This window comes from Jaculus jaculus, chromosome 6, assembly GCF_020740685.1.
Source record: "Jaculus jaculus isolate mJacJac1 chromosome 6, mJacJac1.mat.Y.cur, whole genome shotgun sequence".
Taxonomy (NCBI): Eukaryota; Metazoa; Chordata; class Mammalia; order Rodentia; family Dipodidae; genus Jaculus; species Jaculus jaculus.
Window position 1 is genome coordinate 94086941 of NC_059107.1, and position 19909 is coordinate 94106849.

The 19909-nt window shown below is 42.0% G+C and overlaps 1 pseudogene; it reads right to left on the bottom strand.

Annotated features, from left to right (window-relative positions):
* Positions 1–613: 613 nt before the first annotated feature.
* LOC101612805 overlaps positions 614–19909 on the bottom strand; it is a 41183-nt pseudogene continuing 21887 nt past the window's right edge.

The following is a 19909-nucleotide window of genomic DNA, read 5'->3' on the forward strand; positions in this document are numbered from 1 at the left end:
CTGAACTCCAGACATCAGGCTTTACAAGCAAGTGCCTTTATCCGCTGAGTCGTCTTTCCAGACCTGGACTTTGTACATTTTATCAGCCCATTTATTGATTGTGTTTTTTGATTTCTTGACATTTAGTTTTTTGAATTCTTTATACAGTGCAGATACTAATCCTTTATCTCATGTTTAGTTGATAAAGATTTTTTTTTTTTTTTTTGAGGTAGGGTCTCACTCTAGCTCAGGCTGACCTGGAACTCACTATGTAGTCTCAGGGTGGCCTCAAACTCACGGTCATCTTCCTACCTCTGCCTCCCGATTGAAGGCATGTGCCATCATGCCTGGCTTGACAAAGATTTTTTTTTTTTTCCGATTCTAGAAGCTGTTTGTTCACTCAATTGTTTCCTTGGCTGCGCAGAAGCTTTTTAATTTCATGAAATGCCACCTGTCACTGCTTGGCAACAAACTGGTTTGAGGGCTGGCCTAGTCTATTTCTTTCTTCTCTTCTCTTCTCTTCTCTTCTCTTCTCTTCTCTTCTCTTTCTTTCTTTCTTTCTTTTTATTTTTACTATTAACAATTTATTAACATGATATAAGATGGTGTTTCCCAAAGGCCCTAGATACTAACACTACAATAAAACCCCATCTAATTCCTACGAATTACCCTGTGTGCATCCAAGTCCAGTAATAATTTCACTGTCAGTTTGAAGTACTAAGGGCACCAAATCCAGTGCTTGGTGCCACACTTCAATTTTTTTTGTCTAATGGTGTCATACACCCTGGGAACCTGTTCCAGGTTATCGGAAGTAACTGAATGGAAAATTCCACTGCTTAGTTTACTATATTCACTCCAGATGTAAGACAAAGGGGAGTCAGGGGCCATGGCATTTTGTAGATGGCGTTGAAGGGGTGTGCTCACTTCCACAGCAGGTGAGAAACTGACAGTGTTACACGTGACAACTGAAAGGAATCTGCGCCACCCACTGGCCAGGCACTTCAGCACAGTTGGTCTATAGGCTGGCAGCGATCAGGCCAAGCAAGAGGAAGTATGAGGAAGCAACCCAGAACAGATATGGTTTCCTTTTTCCAAAGACTGCTCAGCAAGGATGTGAAGATGGCTAAGACACAAAAATTCAACTGCTCCTCCACCAAGAAAGACCTTTTCGGGGGCTGGGGAGATGGCTTAGTGGTTAAGGCGTTTTCATGCAAAGCCAAAGGATCCTGGTTCAATTCTCCAGGACCCACGTAAACTAGATGCACAAAGGGACACATGCACATGGAATTCGTTTGCAGTGGCTGGAGGCCGTGGCATGCCAATTCTCTCATTATCTCTTTCTCTCTCTGCCTCTTTCTCTCAAATAAATAAATACATAAAATATATATTTTTAAATTTTTATTTATTTATTTATTTGAGAGCGACAGACACAGAGAGAAAAACAGGTAGAGGGAGAGAGAGAGAATGGGCGCGCCAGGGCTTCCAGCCTCTGCAAACGAACTCCAGACGCGTGCACCCTCTTGTGCATCTGGCTAACGTGGGACCTGGGGAACCGAGCCTCGAACCGGGGTCCTTAGGCTTCACAGGCAAGCGCTTAACCGCTATGCCATCTCTCCAGCCCATAAAATATATTTTTTAAAAAAAGACTCCTTACAATGTGCTCCCCGCAGACACAAAATGGCCTGGATATCCATGACCTCCCAGTGCCTGACACTACCTACATCAGACCATCATAAAGGAGGAAAAATCATGATATCAAAATAAAAGAGAGACTGATTTAGAGGGGAAGGGGACATGATGGAGAATGGAGTTTCAAAGGGGAAAGTTGGGGGAGAGAGGGCATTACCATGGCATATTTTTTATAATCATGGAAGTTGTTAACTTAAAAAAACTGAAACGAAAAAATAAATAAATAGGAATAAAAATGAAAAAAAAAAAAAAAGAAAGAAAGACCTTTTCCTCTTTCAGAGCATGATACTGACATAGGCACCAGACCAGAACCGGTCCTCTTTGGCTTGAATTTGAACACGGGCTGGGCTAGTGGGCCCCGCTGTCACCAAATTAATTCCGTCTGCTGTTAGCAAGAGTGCTGTCCTGTTGTTTCTATCCACATCCTGGGGACTTCTCCAGAGGGTCACAGAGACCCCGCTGCTCACACCATCTTCATTCACTTGAGTGACACAGGTTACCTGTACTGCTCCCGAAGCCTCGGCCACTCACTGACCCAATCACCAGCCGCTGACTATGCATGCACTTGTCAGTCAAATTGTACCAAGACATCTTGGACCGAGATGAGGTTCACATTGAGCCGGGTTAACATCTGTGCACATGGTTCGTCCACAGTTCTGCGCTGTCTTCTGGAAGCTCCCATGTATCTAGAACTGTCTTCGTGTCCCAGGTGGTGGTAACTCTCTGTAAGATCTCCTTCAACGAGAGCCACCGGCACAGCCTGATTCTGCAATTCCTCAATCAGAGTCATGCAGACGTGGGTACAGCCGTGACATATCCTGGACAGACGCAGGGAAAAGCTTCAGGTCAGCCTGGGAGACAGCAAGCGAGGAGTCTTGAAATGTCAAACACAGATGCTGATGCCATGCTGCTGTGGTCTCTGGGACTCAAGCCAACTGCCAACCCTGTCAAATCATTATGTCGGCAAGTTTTGGGGGCAGTCAAACCATATCGTTGTAGAAATCTGCTGGGTTCGTGTACCCCGTGACTATCATCTGTCCTATTAAAATGCCTACTAAGGGGTCAGCGCTGACTTCCTGCAAAGAGTATCTGCATGCAGACTGCCTTTCAAAGACTGTGGCGTGTTTTTATCTGCTTCCACGTTAGCCCTGAGCTTTGAAGAATTCAGGCAATTTATCAGGTCTCCCAGAAAGATTCTAAGTGGCCATCCACCGAGATGTACCATCACTGCCACCATGGTCTTCTAATGCCCTGGTACCTGAAGGCGTTTGTGGAAAAGGACACAAACTGACTCCAACAGTCTCAAGTCCAGAAAGTGTCCGTAGGGTGTTCATGTGGTCAACTACACTGTGAATGGGCACTTGACCAGAAGTGACCGCGTCACTGCAGGAGGTCCAGCCTCCAGGCATCACTGACACGATCACAGTGGCGGGGACGCCCAGATGGAAACGCTCTTCAAGGGCAGGCACCACGCCGCACACCAACAAGAGCCCAAAGAGAAGTCGCCCCGCCGCGCTGGCTAAACCCAGACTTCCAAGCAGCCCGGCTGTTGAGCTGACCAGCGCGCTTTCCCGGCACTCTGCGCTTAAAGTAAAGGCGGAGGCCCTCGCTGGGCCTGGGGAACTTCCTCCCGTTTCTGCAAACAGTGAAAGTCGTTTGTGACCTTGCAAGCCAGCACCACGAGTGATCGAGTGATCGAGTGATCGGCTTCTGTAACAAGCGCGTTTACCTGGCGACTGCCCTTGGCCCGGCACTGGCTCAGCTGGCTCGTGTCCCCCGCAACGGTGGTGGCTAGCAGCGGTCCGCTCTCTCTGCTCGATGTCCCTGCGCTTTCTGACTTGGGAGTTGCCCGGATTCCGGTGCGGCACTTTCTTTGTCAGGCCCCCTTCTTTAGTTGCTTCTATGGGGGGGGGGGTCTTCCTTCACAGGGTTATCAGAAGATTCTTCGTGAGGGCAGACTGGGACCCGGGGGGCTCGCACAGCGCTCACCCTGCCACGGGGGACTCCTGGGGACGCTGCGGGGCGAGGCCTCGACAACGCGCGCACACCTGCCACGACCCCTCTATTTCTTTTTTTCCTTAATATATTTATTTATTTGAGAGAGAGAGGGAGGGAGAGTGAGAGAGAGGGAGGGACAGTGAGACAGAATGGGCGCACCAGGGCCTCCAGCCACTGCAAACGAACTCTAGATGCGTGTGCTCCCTTGTGCATCTGGCTAACGTGGGACCTGGAGAGTCGAACCGCGATCCTTTGGCTTTGCAGGCAAATGCCTTAACCACTAAGCCATCTCTCCAGGCCCTCTATTTCTTATTAGGTTTTGTTTGTTTGTTTGTTTTGTTTTGTGTTTTTCGAGGTAGGGTCTCACTCTAGCCCAGGCTGACCTGGAAGTCACTATGGAGTCTCAGGGTGGCCTCAAACTCATGGCGATCCTCCTACCTCTGCCTCCCAAGTGCTGGGATTAAAGGCTTGCGCCACCACGCCCAGCTCTTATTAGTCTTTCTAATAAAATCAATGTCTATGTCAACATTTTGACATGTTTGTTTTCCTTATTTTTTCTTCTAATAATTTCAGATCTTTGATCCAGTCAGAATTGGTTTTTGCACAAGGTGAGAGACAGGGGTCTGGCTTTATTCCTCTACATGTAGGTATCCAGTTTTACTAGCACTGTTCCTTGAAGAGGCTCTTTCTAGACGCATGATGTTGGCTTCTTTGTCAAAAATCAGGTGCAAAAGCTGGGCATGGGGGCACATGCCTTTTTACCCAGCAGTCGGGAGGCAGAGATAGGAGGATCGCTGTGAGTTCAAAGCTACCCTGACACTACATAGCGAATTCCAGGTCAGCCTGGGCTAGAGTGAAACCCTACCTTGAAAAAAAAAAATCAGATGGCTTCCTCAAAAGGTTTTGTAAATGTCTATTTATTCCTGCCAATATCAATCCATGTAGCGCTCTCTCACTCTTGCTCAGAGAATCTGCTTTGTACAGATGGCAGCAAATATCCATCCAAATGACAAGAAAAGAAAACGGAATGCCCAGCATGAGACGAGTCATCTATATCATATCTGTCAGGGCCCAGGAGATGTGACAGAAGGGTCGGATTAAACATGAAGGTTGCTCTCAGTCCTAGTCTGAGGACCTCCTCCAGGGAGCAGACGGTAGATACCAAGCAGGCTCAAAACCCGTCAAAACAGAAACTTGGAAGCTGCCAACGTGAAAGGAGAATTAGAATACATCCTCCAAGGCTCAGGGAATATTCCGGAAAGAATGTAAGAGCCACAGTGTGGGAAAGTGTAGTCTGAGACATTTTTCCTCCTCTACAACAGAGACCGACTGCTGCACTCACGACCTTATAGTGTTTATGATAATCCCACTTAGTGGAATGGAGCCCCAGGAAAGGGGCATAAGAATATATAGCCCAGGGCTGGAGAGATGGCTTAGCAGTTAAAAAGTTTGCCTGCAAAGTCTAAGGACCCAGGTTCAGTTCCCCAGAACCCACGTAAGCATGCACCTGGAATTCATTTGCAGTGGCTAGTGGCCCTGGCATGCCCATTCTCTCTCTCTCTTTCATAAATAAATAAAGAAATAAAAATAGACATTTAAAAATAATAATAAAAGGAGTATAACCCAGTGGGAACATGACCAAATTTCGACATATTCATGTATTAAAGTTCTCAATAAAAACGATCAGGCGGCTGTCACTGTTGTGGGGGCTTTACTTTATTTCTTTCACCCAGATGTCTGTTTTTGTGCCAGTACCATGCTGCTTTTGTTACCATAGCTATGGTGATAACCTCTTTTTATCACTATTGCTTTGTCTAAATGAGATCTTTTCAGCTTCTATATGAATTTTAGAATTTAAAAAACTATTTTATGTTTATTTATTTGAGAGAGAGTGAGAATGGGCATGCCAGGGCCTACAGCCACTGCAAACGAACTCCAGATGCATGCGCCCCCTTGTGCATCTGGCTTATGTGGGTCCTAGGGAGTGAAACCTGGGTCCTTTGGCTTTGCAGACAAGTGCCTTAACTACTAAGCCATCTCTGCAGCCCAAATTTTAGATTTCTTTTAATGTGAAGAATATCATTGAAATAAGGTTTTTTTTTTTATGTGTGTTTTGTCAACTTAAAGTATCTGAACAAGTAATTAATATGGGTGTAGAACACTTTCTAATTTTTTTTTTTTTTTTTTTTTTTGGTGTTTTGAGGTAGTGTTTCCCCCTAGCCCAGGCTAACCTGGAATTCACTATGTAATCTCAGGGCAGCCTTGAACTCATGGCAATCCTCCTACCTCTGCCTCCTGATTGCTGGGTTTAAAGGCGTGTGCCACCACGCCCGACTTTTTTTCTTTTAAATATTTTAATTAATTATTTGTAAGCAGAGAGAGAAAGAGAGAGAGAGAGAAAAAGAAAGAATGGGCATGCCAGGTCCTCTATCCACTGGAAATTAACTCCAAATGCATGTGTCACATTGTGCAACTGGCTTTACGTGGGAACTGGGGAATCCCACCAAGGTTAGGCTTTGCAGGCACATGCCTTACCTGCTGAGCCATTGCTCCAGCCCTAATTTTCTTTCTTTTTGTGTGTTTTTTAAAATTTTTATTTATTTACTTATTTACAAGCAGAGAGAGAGAGACAGACACACAGAAAGAATGGGTGCTCCAGGGCCTCCACCCAATGCAAACGAACTTCAGATGCATGAGCCTCTTTGTACATCTGGCTTTACGTGGGTACTGGGAAATTGAACTTTAGTCATTAGAGCTTGAGGTCAGCCTAGAGCTACAGAGTGAGTGCCAGGTCACCCTGGGCTAGAGTGAGACCCTACCTGTAGAAAAAGAAAAAAAAAAAAAGAAGAAGAAGAAAAGAAAATGCACATGTTTGGCCAGTTTTAGGGTAAGCTCCTAGAAGCAAACCCTATGAGCATTGTTAGTGTTTCTGATTCATAATTCAGACTAAATATTATCCACTTGTAGAAAAAAAGTGGCAAAAAGTTCTAGTCCTTGTTAACTAGGAGACAAACTGCCAAATAAATGTGAGAGACGACTTGTTTTCCAGAAAAACAGCGTCATGTCACAATGTCTATAATAAATTAAATTAAAACTGTAGACTGTGGCATGGGTGCAGCTGATCATGAAGCATTAAACAAATTGGATTGTCTGCTTCCCTGGAGCAGAACAGAGAGCAACTAAGAGCTGATGTAACAGTCTTATCAGCAGTCTCCCCAAAAATATCTCCACGGGTAGCAAGGAAGGTGGTGGTGGGGAAGGCAGCAGGTATAATAGCATTTGTTTCTATGTAAAAGGACCACAAGAGTTTAAAGAACTCGTGGTTCTTTTTTCTTTTCTTTTTTTTTTCTCTTTTGGTTTTTCAAGGTAGGGTCTCACTCGAGCCCAGGATGACCTGGAATTCACTATGTAGTCTCAGGATGGCCTCGAACTCATGGCTATCCTCCTACCTCTGCTTCCCAAGTGCTAGGATTAAAGGCGTGCGCCACCATGCCTGGCTTTTTAGAACTTGAGTTTCTATCTCAAGGGACTCTCAGGAGATTGCCAGCTACAAATAAAATTATCCCAAAGGAGAAATTTTGGACCAGTTTAGGAAAAAAAAAAATTCAACCTGGCATGGTGGTCCACACCTTCCATCCTAACATTCAAGAGGCTGAGGTGGGAGGATTGTCATGAGTTCAAGGCCAGTCTGGGTTAAAGAGTGAGCTCCAGCTTCCATATTAATCTGGGCTACAGTGAGACTCTGCCTAAAATAAATGAATGAATGAATGAATGAATAAATAAGAACATTCTAGGAAGCTAGGTAAGATGGTGCACAGCTATAATATAGCAGTCAGGAGGCGGAGGCAAGAGTATTAAGAGTTTGCCAGGCATGGTGGCGCCTACATTTGGTCCCAGCACTTAGGAGGCAGAGGTAGGAAGAGGATCACTGAGAGTTCAAGGCCAGCCTGGAACTACAGAGTTCCAGTCAAGCCTGGACTAGAGTGAAACTCTACTAGGAAACAAACAAACAAACAACAACAACAACAACAAAAAGAGTATTAAGAGTGAGACTCTGACTCAAGAACAAACAAAATTAATTGGAACTAGAGTTCCAGGTCAGGCTGGGGTAGAGTGAGATCTAACCTTAAACAAACAAATGATAATAATAACTTGAAAACACAGCGGACACCATAAAGCATTATTGGGGTTGGGTCGGGTTGCAAGTCAGACAAGAAAGATCTAGCCCTTGTGATGGGTAATCTTTTTTTTTTTTTTTTAATTTATTTTTATTTATTTGAGAGCGACAGACACAGAGAGAAAGACAGATAGAGGGAGAGAGAGAGAATGGGCGCGCCAGGGCTTCCAGCCTCTGCAAACGAACTCCATACGCGTGCGCCCCCTTGTGCATCTGGCTAACGTGGGACCTGGGGAACCGAGCCTCGAACCGGGGTTCTTAGGCTTCACAGGCAAGCGCTTAACCACTAAGCCATCTCTCCAGCCCCCATGGTGATTCTTAATCCCATGGAATTGGAAATCAAGATTACCCATCACGGGCTGGAGAGATGGCTTAGCGGTTAAGTGCTTGCCTGTGAAGCCTAAGGACCCCGGTTTGAGGCTCAATTCCCCAGGACCCACGTTAGCCAGATGCACAAGGGGGCGCACGCGTCTGGAGTTCGTTTGCAGTGGCTGGAAGCCCTGGCATGCCCATTCTCTCCCTCTCTCTCTCTCTCTGTCTGCCTCTTTCTCTCTATGCCTGTCGCTCTCAAATAAATACAAATAAACAAAAGAAAAAAAAAAAAAGAATCACCATGGAAACACATCTCTGGGTGTGTCTATGAGGGTGACTCTCAAATGGTTTAACTGGGGAGAGAAGACCATCCTTTTTTTAAATATATTATTTATTTATTTATTTATTTATTTATTTATTTATTTATTTATATATATATATAACAAAAACAAAAAAGAACACAAAGTATAAATTCATATATAATATTAAGTTCTGTTAGAGACAGTGAGTTTCTGTATTATAAATTTTTTCATCCCCATCTTTTACATTTCAGACATTTTCAGAGGCAATTAGATTTAATGTGGATTTTGGTGTACTTGAAGTAATTAATGATGCTCCACAGCTTCTGGAAAAGCAACAAAAAAAAAATTCTACTAAACCAGCAATCTCGAAACCCCATCTCTGATGTTGTGAGGAAAGGAAAGAGTGATGCTAAACCTTTTCAAAAGAGGGTCTCCTTTGAAGAGGAGGCCATCAATGTCAACTACAGTGTCATGGTAAGAAAGTATATTCAAGTCTATGTCTTACCAGATCAAGACAGCATTTGGTGAGAGAGCATGCCTTTCCTTGGGCTTCCCTTTCTGAATTGTAACCACGTTCATTATTATGTTGTACTTGCACGTGGTGTTTGTTACACCGTATCATCTGTTCATATCTTCTTGCTAGTTTAGTCTAGCAATTTGTTAATGTTTATTGTCGAGATAAGAAAGGTTCATACGATTTACCTTGAAGATCTAAAATTCCAGGGCAGTATAAATATTTGTAACCTCTGTAGTTTAGTTTCATTTAAAGGAATGTGGGTATAAAAGGAGAGGTCACCTTATTTGGGATTTAAACCAATCCTGTTAACAGGTGAGAGTGGATACTGTTATTTTTTTAGATTAAAAGATACTTTATTGTGATAAAAGATCTTCTCCCAGAAAGTCTTGATTAGTGTTTTTCACATATATATGCTTTTAAGTTTTTGTATAAGTATATATTGTATGTTGAATCTTCTCCCCAATCTACCCCTATCCCTCACGTTAGTCTCCTTCACTTCCCTATGCAGTTTTACTTCCTACCTCCGTCTCCCGACTGCTCAGATTAAAGATGTGCCCACCATGCCTGGCTTGTTTAGAATTATTATTCTAGTACTTTTCTGCAAACAACATGGCTTCATTCCTCTTTATGACAGAAAAATATCCTATTGTATATAAAAACCATATTTTCCTTATCCATGCCTCTGTTGTTGGATACTGAGGTTGGTTTGATAACTTAGCTATTTTGAATAGTGCCAAGTATCTCTGTAATATGTAATATATAATATGTTGACTTGAAGTCCTATGGAGTAAATACCCAGGAGTGGCATAGCTGAATCATATGGAAAATCTTTATTTATTCATTTATTTATTTGAGAGAGAGAATGGGCACACAAGGGCCTCTAGCCGCTGCAAATGAACTCCAGGCAGATGCTCCAACATGTGCATCTGGCTTAGGTGGGTACTGGAGAATAGAACCTGGGTCTTTGGGCTTCACAGGCAAGTGCCTTAACTGCTTAGCCATCTCTTCAGCCCCTATTTTTAGTTTATTTTTATATATTTAATTTATTTGTGGTTTGTTAAAGATAGGTTCTCACTGTATAGCCTAGGTTGACCTGTAATTTACTATATTGTCTTGGATAGCCTCGAATTTACAACAATCCTCCTACCTCTGCCTCTGGAGTGCTGAATTAAAGGCGTGAGCTTTATCAGATCACCCAGCTTATTTTTAGTTTTTAAAGAAATCTTCCTACTGACTTCCATAGTGGCTGGACTAGTTTATTTTTCCCCCAGCAATATATAAGGATTTCTTTTTGTCTACATTCTATCCAACATTTGTTGACTTGTTTTCTTTTTTTAAATTTTTAAAATTTTTTATTAACAACTTCCATGATTATAAAAAAATACCCTGTGGTATTACCTCCCTCCCCCCACTTACCCCTTTGAAACTCCACTCTCCATCATACCCCCTCCCATCTCAATCAGTCTCTCTTTTACTTTTGGTGTCTTGATCTTTTCCTCCTCTTATGATGGTCTTATGCAGGTAGTGTCAGGCACTGTGAGGCCATGGATATCCATTATGTGTCTGGAGGGAGCATGTTGTATGGAGTCCTGCCCTTCCTTTGGCTCTTACATTCTTTCCGCCACCTCTTCTGCATTAGACCCTGAGCCTTGGAAGGTGTGATACAGATATTGTGGTACTGAGCACTGTGGTCATTTCTTTCTATCATCATGATACCTTCTGAGTCATCCCAAGGTCACTGCCATCTGAAAAGAGAAGATTCTCTACCAAAAGTGAGAGTAGCATTAATGTAAGGGTGTGAACATTAAGAGAAGTGCTTACTGGGCAGTTTGATAAGCATAGTGAGAAGACCATTCTTAAATCTGGGCAGCAGTACTCCATAAATGATGTAATAGAAGAAATGAACCTAAAAAATATTTATAGGACATTTCATCCAAATGCTGCAGGTTATACATTCTTCTCAGCAGCACATGGAACATTCTCTAAAATAAACCGTGTATTAGAACACAAAGAAAATCTTAACAAATACAGGAAAATTGACATAATTCCTTGCACTCTGATCACAATGGGATCAAACTATAGAAAAAAGGAAAAGCTATAGAGCATACACAAAATCATGGAATTAAACAATACACTACTAAATGATGAGTGGGTCAATGAAAAAAATCAAGAAGGAAATCAAAAAATTCATAGAGTCAAATGATAATGAGAACACAACATATCAAAACCTTTGGGACACAATGAAAGCAGTCCTAAGAGGGAAATTTATAGCTTTATGTGCCTATATTAAGAAATTAGGGCTGGAGAGATGGCTTAGTGGTTAAGCGCTTGCCTGTGAAGCCTAAGGACCCTGGTTTGAGGCTTGATTCCCCAGGACCCATGTTAACCAAATGCACAAGAGGGAGCATGTGTCTGGAGTGTGTTTACAGTGGCAGGAGGCCCTGGTATGCCCATTCTCTCTCTCTCTCTGCCTCTTTTTCTTTCTGTCACTCTCAAATAAATAAATAAAAATAAACAAAAAGAGTGGAAAAAAAAAAAGAAATTAGAAAGGTTGCAAGTAAACAACTTAATGTTTCACCTTAAAGCCTTGGAAAAAGAATAACAAAGCAAACTGAAAATCAGTAGATGAAAGAAATAATAAAGATTAGGGCAGAGAGCCGGGTGTGGTGGCGCATGCCTTTAATCCCAGCACTTGGGAGGCAGAGGTAGGAGGATCGCTGTGAGTTCGAGGCCACCCTGAGACTCCATAGTGAATTCCAGGTCAGCCTGGGCTAGAGTGAAACCTTACCTCGAAAAACCAAAAAAAAAAAAAAAAAAAAAAAAAGATTAGGGCAGAAATTAATGAAATAGAAACAAACAAACAAAAAAAACCCAAAGAATCAATGAAACAAGGAGTTGGTTCTTTGAAAGGATAAACAAGATTGATAAACCCTTAGCAAATCTGACCAAAACAAAGAGAGAAGAGACACAAATTAATAGAATGTGGGGGTAGGGGGAGGGAATTACCATGGGATATTGTTTATAATTATGGAAATTATAAATAAAAATATTTTTAAAGATCTCCCAACTAAAAAAAGTCCAGGCCCAGATGGATTCACAGGTGAATTTTATCAGATCTTCATGGAATAACTGACACCAAGGCTTCTTAAACTTTTCCATAAAAATAGAAAAGGAAGGAATCCTACCAAACTCCTTCTACAAAGCCAGCATCACCCTGATACCAAAAACTAGAAAAAGATAGAACAGAAAAAGAAAATTACAGACCATCTCTATCATGAACATTGATGCAAAAATTCTCAACAAAATATTGGCAAACAGAATACAAGAATGTATCAGAAAGATCATTCACCTTGACCAAGTAGACTTTATCCCAGAGATTCAGGGATGGTTCAATATAAGAAAATTGATAAATGTAATATATTATATAAATGGTCTGAAGGACAAATATCACATGATCATCTCATTAGATGCAGAAAAAGCATTTGACAAAATCCTTCATGATAAAAGTCCTACAGAGACTGGGAATAGAAGGAACATATCTCAACATAATAAAGGCTATTTATGACAAGCCTATAGCCAACATAATACTAAATGGGGAAAAAGTGGAAACTTTTCCACTAAAATCAGGAACAAGACAAGGATTTCCACTATCTCCACTTTTATTTAATATAGTACTGGAAGTCTTAGCCATAGCAATAAAGCAAGAGACACACATAAACGGGATACAAATAGGAAAGGAAGAGATCAAGTTATCATTATTTGTAGATGACATGATTCTATACATAAACTCCCTAAAGATTCTCCCAGTAAACTATTAGAGCTGATAAACACCTATAGACATGTAGCAGGATACAAATTAAACACACAGAAATCAGTAGCCTTCCTATATGCTAACAACAAACCCACAGAGGATGAAATCAGAGAATCACTCCCATTCATAACTGCATCAAAATAAATAAAGTACCTTGGAATAAACCTAACCAAGGAAGTGAAGAATCTCTACAATGAAAACTTTAAAACACTCAAGCAAGAAATTGCAGAAGACACTAGGTAATGGAAAGACATCTCTTGGTCTTGATTGGAAGAATCAATATGTCAAAATGGCAGTCTTACCAAAAGCAATCCACACATTTAATGCAATCCCTATCAAAATTCCAATGGCATTCTTCATGGAGCTAGAAAAAATTAATCCAAAAATTCATTTGGAAGCACAAAAAATTCTCAAATATCTCAAGGAAATTTGAGCAGCAAAAATAAGGCTGGTGGGATGGAGAGATGGTTTAGTGGTTAAGGAGTCTGACTGCAAAGCCAAAGGACCCACGTTTGATTCTTCAGGACCCATGTTAGCCAGATGCAAGGGGCCACAAGTGTCTGGAGTTCATTTGCAGTGGCTCAAGACCCTGGCATACCCGTTCTCTCTCTCCTCCCCCTTCTTTCTCTGTCAAAACTAACTAAATAAATAAATAAGGCTGGTGGTATCACCATGCCTGATTTTAACCTATATCACAGAGCCATAGTAACAAAACCAGCATGGTGCTGGCACAAAAACAGACATGTAGATCACTGGAACAGAATAGAGGACCCAGATATAAGTCCAGGTAGCTATAACCACCTGATCTTCTACAAAAATGCCAAAAATACTCATTGGTGAAAAAGACAGCCTCTTTAGTAAATGGTGCTGGGAAAACTGGATATGTATCTGTAGAAGGATGAAAATAGATCCTTATCTTTCTCCATCCACAAGAATTAAGTTCAAATGGATCAAAGACCTTAATATCAGACCTGAAACTTTAAAACTGCTGGAGGAAAAAGTAGGAGAAACACTTCAACATAATGGTATTGGCAAAGACTTTCTGAATATAACCCCAATTTCTCAGGAGATAAAACCACAGATCAACTTCTGGGACCTCATGAAATTACAAAGCTTTTGTATGGCAAATGACACTGTGAATAGAGCAAAGAAGCGAACTATAAAATGGGAGAAAATCTTTCCCAGCTATACATTTGACAGAAGATTAATATCTAAGATATACAAAGAACTCAAAAAATTAAATAATAAGAAATAAAACAACCCAATTAAAAAATGGGCTATGGAACTAAATAGAGAGTTCTCAAAAGAAGAAATACAGATGGCATATAAACACCTAAAAAAGTTTTCTACATTTCTAGTCACAAGGGAAATTCAGATTAAAACTACATTGAGATTCCATTTCACTCCTGTCAGATTGGCTACCATCATGAAAACAAATGACCATAAATGCTGGCAGGGATGTGGAAAAAGAGGAACCCTTCTACACTGTTGGTGGGAATGCAATCTGGTCCAGCCATTGTGGAAAACAGTGTGGAGGTTCCTGAGACCCAGCTATAGCACTCCTAGGCATATATCCTGAGGACTTGTCTCACTACCTTGGAAGTACTTGTTCAACTATGTTTATTGCCACCCAATTCATAATAGCTGGGAAATGGAACCAGCCTAGATGTCCCTCAACTGATGAGTGAATAATGAAGATGTGGTTCATTTACACAATGGAATTCTACTCAGCACTAAAGAAAAATGAAGTTATGAAATTTGCAGGAAAATGGATGGATCTGGGAAGGATTATACTTAGTGAGGTAACCCAGGCCCAGGAAGCCAAATGTCATGTTTTCTCTCATATGTGGATCCCAGCTACAAATGACTAGACTTCTATATGAGTAGGAATAAAACACAGTGGCAGAGGTCAGTAAGCTAGAAAGGGTATACAAAGGGAATAGAAATGGAAGAAGGGGTGACTTAATAGGATGGTATTGTGTATATGTAAGTAGAAGAACAGATTAATGGGGGTGTAAAGGCCTAAGTGAGGTCAGGGGAAGAGATTGAGTAAAGGAAAGGTAGAGGGAGGGCTAATCAAAATCTAAAAGGATATAAATAAGTCACATGGGAACCTACTTTTTTGGACAACGGAACACTCAGAAGCTTTTGGGCACAGGCAGGGTCCTGGGTTAAGGTAAACCTAAGCTATCAGACATGAATAGGGCCCACAGGCTATGGAGAAGTTGCAGCAGCCTGAACTGCTGGACAAAATCTCAGGTCCAAGACCAGCAGGGAGGCTCCTCCTGCATTCTCAGTGGTCACAGTGAGCCTGGACCCCTGGACAAATCTCGGAGATTAGAAGGAAGTAGGGCCACTCCCTCTCCCACCCAAGCCCGGGGCTCCTGGACATCCTAATAAGACAGGCTTCACTCATAGCCCTGTGACCTTCGGCCAGTTGCCTAGGAAACTCCTTATATGGTATCAGCCAGCAGCCTTCACGCAGCCCATCCCCCTACAACCTGTACCCTATACCTCTTCCTGCCACAGGTAGATCACCTGACTTTCTCCCTATGAACATCCCTATATGCCAATTTGGCATTGGCAAGCAGCCTTTGAACCCACCAATCCCTTACGACCCTTTCACCTGTTCTCTCTCAACTGCTTATAAGAACTCAGTCCCTTGACAAATAAACAAGCTGTTTCCTGAAGCTACCTCCTGGGTGTTTCATCCCATCACACTCACAGCCCCTGAAGACCCTGCTCCACAGTTGTCTGCATGCCTCAGGGGAGCTGGTGCACAACAGCCTCCTGAGGAACCAGGAACCCCACAAGAAGCCATAGATTGTTAATAGAAACTGTTCAGTGCCAGGGATGGGACACCTTCTAGTGAGTTGTTGGCCAGGGAGGTTCCTGATGCCCCCAAAACATTACAGGCCATTGCCAAGGCTCTTGGTTTCCCACCTGGAATAGATGGTAAGACCCTATTGCTGAAGACTCCACATACTTGGGCTGCAAAGTCACTGAGAAATCCTGCTGGAGCTGAGATGATAACCTCCTCCATGTAGACAGAAAGCTGGAAAAAGCCACACTGCATGCAGTTCAATGGGAGAGAGAGAAATCACCAGTGAAGATACTCAACAGTGGACACTGCAAGTCTTAAATTTGGCCAGCCAGGCCAAATGATCCAAGGGGTGCAGTAGTGGCATGTCTTTTATGGGGAAACCAACCACCCTCTAATTTGACTGGAGGCCCACTCCATGGGAGGGAATACATCCCTAATACTGAAAAACCTACAACGGGGTAGTCATGAGCCCTAGGGGTGTAATGTCCGTACTCAGGAGGCAGAGGTAGGAGAATTGGCATGAGTTCAAGGCCACCCTGAAACTACATAGTGAATTCCAGGTCAGCCTGGGCTAGAGTGAGACCCTACCTCAAAAAACCAAAAAATAAATAAATTTTAAAAATAAAATAAAAGAGAGACTGATTGAGAGGGGAAGGGGTATGATGGTAAGTGGAGTTAAGTTGCAAAGTGGAAAGTGGGGAGGGAGGGAATTGCCATGGTTTTGCTATGGGGTCTGGTGTCTCACAAGTAAGACCATTGACTCATGGAATGTGAGGCAAAGTTTTATTGGGTAAAAAAGAAAGAAAAGAAAAAGAAAGAAAGAAAGAAACTGGTATACCAGGAGTGCACCCCAGAGGTTGGGATCTCAGGGTGCAGCCCAGAACTGCTGGGAGTATCAGCTTTTATTGGAGAAAAGCATAAAATGTTCATTGCAAAAACAGGATGGAAGTTAAAGCACAAAGTTACATTAAGTTACTGTTAAACAAGGGGGTCATTACCAAACAGTCACCAGGCATTCATGACATTGGTCACATAGGCAGAACTGAGGCAAGAAACATTGTATGCTATGTAAACACAAAGGTATTTAGAAACAGAGAGGTACAGGAAGATCACTGGGTCATGCTTATGAGAACTCAGTCCAAGGGCCTGACACTGAGGAAGAAGTTAAATGATGGAAAAATTCAAACTAAGATAAAATTTTCACTGCAAGGTTTTATAAATGCTTCTGAGCTAATTTGTCCAGGGGTCTAGGCTCACTGTGATCACTGAGAATGGGGGAGGAGTCTCTCTGCTGGTCTTGGACCTGTGGAGCAGGGTCTTCAGAGAGGGGTCATCCCATTCCTTAGATAACAGAAAACACCTGCATTTTGCAATAAGGCCTGTGGTAATGATTCCTGAAACTTCCTTTATTTGTCAGGAATCAATGGGTGGTGGCCTCCATTATGGGTGCCTAAAGGCCAGGGCTGCCCAGGAGGATGTTTAACCAGGTCTGTTGTGTCCCTTTATGTGCCATTTCCCAGTTTATTGTCTATAATTATGGCAGTTATCAATTGAAAAAAAAAAAAAGAGCTATAGAATGGTAAGATCAGGGAGCTTCCCTGTAGCCCGAGAGAAATCTAAAACTCTCCCTGGGGGAAGAAAAAACAAAAAAGCTCAGCTAGAGCCACACCAGAAGCTTCAAGGCCAGGGATCACCCCCCCACACCTGCCTCCTAACACACTCCCCAGTAATGAGGTACTGGCTGGCAGAACTTAAAATTGGGTAAACCCAAGGCCACAGAAAGGGGGGCAAAGAGAGATAATGTTATCTGGGCTACTGAGGAATGCCACCACTCCAGGGCCTGACACTGAGGAAGAAGTTAAATGATGGAAAAATTCAAACTAAGATAAAATTCTCACTGCAAGGTTTTACAAATGCTTCTGAGCTAAATGAATGTGACGAAAGTCAGTCAAGCCCTAAACCCAGCCACGTACCTACCAGAAGAGGAGGGAAGCCCCTCCACACTTGCAGAGGAGGGTTATGCTGTCCTGGTGTGCTCCCCAGGGGCAACAGGCCAAGAAGGTATAGCTAAATTCTGGGGCCAATCCCAGACTAATGCAGAAACCTGGGAAAACTGGTCTGTCTTGCTCTCACACGCTGTCGCTGGGGCAGCTCTCCAAGGTAAGGACAAAATGGGGGACCACACATGAGCGGCGCCTGCAATTGCAATGTGTCACTTCGTGCTTCCCCTGCAGGGCTTGATCTACATGATGGCCAGATGGAATAGGAGGAGGACCCTGACACACAAGTCTCATTGGACAGGGAGACCAGGCACAAAACTCTCTGGGCTTATGCTGCCGGCCCCTGGAAAATCTCTGATGGCTCTGTGTTCTTGGCATCCTTGCCTTGCAGAGCCAGGGGGAGCTACAAGCACAGGGAATCTCAGGGTCCTGGTCCCAACATGATGATGGGCGAGTCCCAAATTGCTGCAGACAGATGGGGACTTCCTATAAGCCATGTGTTACTGGTTTAAGTTTACTTTATTTCTCTCTGCTTCTATAGAACTGCTAACAGACAACAGCCCCAAGGTTTGTGTTTAGATTGAGCAGTACTCAATACTGAGTCTGTCAGAAAACTTCTAATAATGTTCTAATCTGCTTTCATATTTTAAATATGTGTTTCAGAAAGCTGATAAAAAGAGGTTCAAAGGCCCGGAGTGGTGGTGCATGCCTTTAATCCTAGCACTCCAAAGGCAGAGGTAGGAGGATCACTGTGAGTTCGAGGCCACTCTGAGACTTCATAAGGAATTCCAGGTCAGCCTGAGTTAGAGCAAGACCCTACCTCAGAAAAAAAAAAGTGGTTCCAATAATTAACAAATGATAAAATCTATGTGTATATTCTGAGTAAATAATGTAAGTCAAGTCTAGACTACTCTTTTTCATAAAAGATTATTTGAAAGATCCTTTTGAGGGCAATAGAAAAAATACACTAAATGGTCATATAAAGGTCTTATGATAAGGACAATAAAAATTGTGCTTGTAATTATGATGAGACAATCTAGATAAAAGGATAAACTGAAAAAGAAAAAAAAAGGATAAACTGAAGAAGAAACTTTAACTGTTGGATATTAAATGTTTGATAAAAAGATTGTCACAGAATGGTTACACAGATTTTAAGATAAACGCATGTAGATGAAGATAAACGAGGCTTAAAGACAAAATTGATTAAGTCTGATCAGATTACAGACTACTTGAGATTAAGGTGACTATTAGCCTAGAATTATATCAGACTAACAAAGGATGGCCCTAGTTAGATGTAGGATGTGATGATATTTAGGTTGTAAATTTAAAACTTTAACTTGTTGATGTTAATCTGGTCATAATAATAGTTATAAGGTTGTAAAAGACAGGCTTTAAAATTCTCAGCCAAGTTAACCATGTTCCTCTATTTGTCAATCTTTTAGTATTAAATAAGGTTATTATATCTTAAAAAAAAACAAAACAAAACAAAACACTATAAGCCGGGCGTGGTGGCACACGTCTTTAATTCCAGCACTCGGGAGGCAGAGGCAGGAGGATCGCCATGAGTCGAGGCCACCCTGAGACTACATAGTGAATTACAGGTCGGTCAGCCTGGACGAGCATGAGACCCTACTTTGAAAAAACAAACAAACAAAATAAAACAACACTATAACCTTAAGATGGTTCCTGTCTTGTTCATGCTATTTTACTGGGTGGTGTTCACTGAGATTGTCGTCTACATCTTATAGAAGGAGATTTAGTCATTGTGACTATGTTCTTAGGGAAACTGAGGAAACTCCTCCTGTCCTAGGAAAGCTTGCTGTATACAAACAATGTTAGCACAGTTTGTCTAGGCTTCATATATTCTAACAGTCATAAATATTGTTTTAAATTAAACTTAAAAAATGATTCAATGAAGAAATCACTTTATGTCTGTCATAATGTCTCTAATGTATGTTAAAATCAGGCTAATTTAACTCAACAATGACCAGGTTTGGCTTCACTCTTAAGCTAAGTATAGTCAGTCTCAGCCAAGGTTTTACTTAAGTAATTGTCTCATTTCTGATGTCTTAAGTTCATTGCTTATAGATATATTGATACTTAAGACATATTCTCTGCTCTAGAAAAATGATCTTAAAAAAAAAGAAAAATGATCTTAAATTCTGCTTATCTGCTTCCAATTTGGGGGATAATTGGCATCTACATAGGTATACAGATGAACCAAAGTTGTTTTCAAACACAGATGCCAAGTTTTTATAGACTTGTCTTTTCATGACATACAATTTCTAGATCAAATCAAT